This window comes from Herpailurus yagouaroundi, unplaced genomic scaffold (assembly GCF_014898765.1).
Source record: "Herpailurus yagouaroundi ecotype Mexico unplaced genomic scaffold, PumYag 160, whole genome shotgun sequence".
In the NCBI taxonomy this organism is placed as follows: domain Eukaryota; kingdom Metazoa; phylum Chordata; class Mammalia; order Carnivora; family Felidae; genus Herpailurus; species Herpailurus yagouaroundi.
Window position 1 is genome coordinate 20,250,955 of NW_024412401.1, and position 2,615 is coordinate 20,253,569.

The 2,615-nt window shown below is 43.4% G+C and overlaps 1 non-coding gene across 1 annotated transcript; it reads right to left on the reverse strand.

The window, feature by feature from the left end:
- Nucleotides 1-2,251: 2,251 nt before the first annotated feature.
- LOC121035195 (U6 spliceosomal RNA) lies at nt 2,252-2,361 on the reverse strand. The gene has a single exon (XR_005792783.1). It is a non-coding gene; the product is annotated as a U6 spliceosomal RNA (small nuclear RNA).
- Nucleotides 2,362-2,615: the final 254 nt, after the last annotated feature.

Here is a 2,615-nt window from a genome sequence, read left to right on the forward strand (position 1 = left end):
TTTTGGCTTCCTGTTTCCTGTTATTTGGGGCACCTGCTGAGTTTCTATGTGGTTTCCTATTATTGGCCAATTCTTGAATCTTAAGATGGGAACAACCATGGCCTCCAGGAAGAATGCAATACACTGTGGCTCTCTTTCTAGGGATTTCCTGGTGATGACCTTCCCAAGAATCAAGTGATTCCACTTGATTCACCATGGGCTCCACCATGGACACAGAGGGCAAATAAAAGCACTGAAAAGAGAAGCCAGAACTTTCTAAGAAACTGAGGAAGAGGTAAGGCCTCCAAGCCTGTATGCTATGTATCCTATCACCACCACCACCACCAAGGGCCAGTTTTAGACACATTTCTCTTCCCAATTCCTGCTGGGCTACAAAGTAAGAAAGCTAGTTGGCTATATTTTCTCCTAGTCTGAGTCCTTCTTGGTAGAGAGTTTCTTCCCCATTTTTGCAGTGTGTAAATTTTTTAAAAATGTTTATTATTTTGAGTGTGTGTGTGTGTGTGTGTGTGTGTGAGAGAGAGAGAGAGAGAGAGAGAGAGAGAGAGAGCGAGGGAGGGACAGAGAGGGAGGGAGACACAGAATCTGAAGCAGGATCCAGGCTCTGAGCTGTCAGCACAGAGGGCCATGAGATCATGACCTGAACCAAAGTCAGCTACTTAACTGACTGAGCCATCCAGGAGCCCCACAGTGTTTCAATGTGTTATGACAGAGTTGGGTAAACTAAGGTCTGGAGAAGCTTTCAGAGGACTGAAATCCCCTTTTGTCTCCTTTACCTGATAAGAACAGAACCAGTATGTATAGGCAGGAATGCATCTCTTGATTGTGGATTAGAGGCAGATACTCTACCTTTTAATCACAGGGGTCCCAAATACAAATAATTGCTAATATTTTCAAATACTTTTATGCACTGGTCAGTTCTTTTTTTTTAAGTTTTTACTTATTTATTTTGAAAGAGAGAGTGAGGGGTCAGAGAGAGAGGGAGAGAGAAAATCCCAAAAGAAGCCCTGCCATGGGGCTCGAACTCACAAACCATGAGATCATGATCTGAGCTGGAACCAAGAGTTGGACAGTTAACCGATTGAGCCACCCAGGTGCCCCTGCACTGGGAAGTTCTAAATGCTTTACATAAAACCATCTTCAAAACAACCCTCAGGTTTGTATTACAGATGAGAAAAGTAAGGAATAGAGGCTGAGAGTTTCTCAAGGTTACACAGTCACATAGTTAGGAAACAGGGGAACCAGGTTGTCTGGCTTCAGTGCCCATGTTCTTAACCACTTCATTGTGCTGCCTGTCAGAGTACACCTCAAGGAAACAGCTGCTGTGTGGTCTAGCTTATCCCCTTTCCACCCTAGAAACAGACACATAAGCAGCCGGTCCTGTAGCCATGTCACAGGATTTCTTACAACCTGCACAACTCACCCCATTCACTCACATTTCTCCCATACCTCTCCTCCCTGGAGTTTTCAAATGGAGGTCTATCAGGCTCAGAGACAGCTTGAGATTTTAAGGGTCCCTTCTTCTGTCTCAAGTTCAGTGAAGGCAAGCATTAGGACAGAAAAAGAGACATAAAATCAGGGCCTCTGTGGACCCTAATGAAAAGCAAGGTTTCCCCACCCTCAGTACAACAATCCTGATGAACTTTAGGCCCTCTAAGGACTGTTCCCCCTCCCAACTGCCACTTGTTCTCATGGCTTGCTGGACCCTTGGCTCCACACAAACTTCCACTCACTGCCCTGCTTTGGCTCAAGTGCACTCCTCTTATCTCTAAGAAAGTCATTCTTCAAAGGTGAAACAGTAGCTGCCAAATTTGCTAAGCATGGAATAGTGTTCTCTTTCCCACCCCACCTAAAGTGTTGCTTGGAGTTTGACCTTGCTGAACTTCAGTTTCCTTATCTGCAAAAGTCTGGGAAACAATTCCTGTCCTGTCTCCTGGGCTGATAGTTGAGTGAAGACAAGAATGAATTTGGTGAGAGGAAAGAGCTTTATACACCATAAGGCACTAAGTGAGCAGCAAGGATTTCTGGCCCCATCTAAAATCTGTGTGTGTATCATCTTCCACCCACCCACAATCACAGGCATAGCCAGGGGTACCGCTAATGGCCTCTGTCCACAGTGCTGAAGTCATAATCAAGCCAGCTGGGGATCTTCAGTCCCTCTTTTTTGTTGTTGTTGTTTCTTTTTTGGTAATATACTAATTTATTCATATATACATTCACTTTACATTATTACATTTCAACATTCATCAAAACCAAAAATATGGAAGCTTCATGAATTTGCATGTCATCTTTGTGCAGGGGCCATACTCATCTTCTCTGTATGGTTCCAATTTTAGCACATGTGCTGCTTCATGCAGCAAGCACTTCAGCCCCTCCTATACCATCTTTAAGTAAACATAAATGCAGAGATTTCCAAGCCTGAGGATTGTCCTAAAATGCAGAAGGTACTGAAAAAATGTTTGTTTCATTTATTTCAAGTATCTTTGTTTTTTAAAAATAAATGTAACACTCCTTTCAAAATTGTAACATTTGGGCAATCGTACAAATGGGCAAGATGTGATCCAGCAGCTCAGGAAGAGGAGGTTGTAGTCTTCACTTGATATGGGTGAACAGTATGA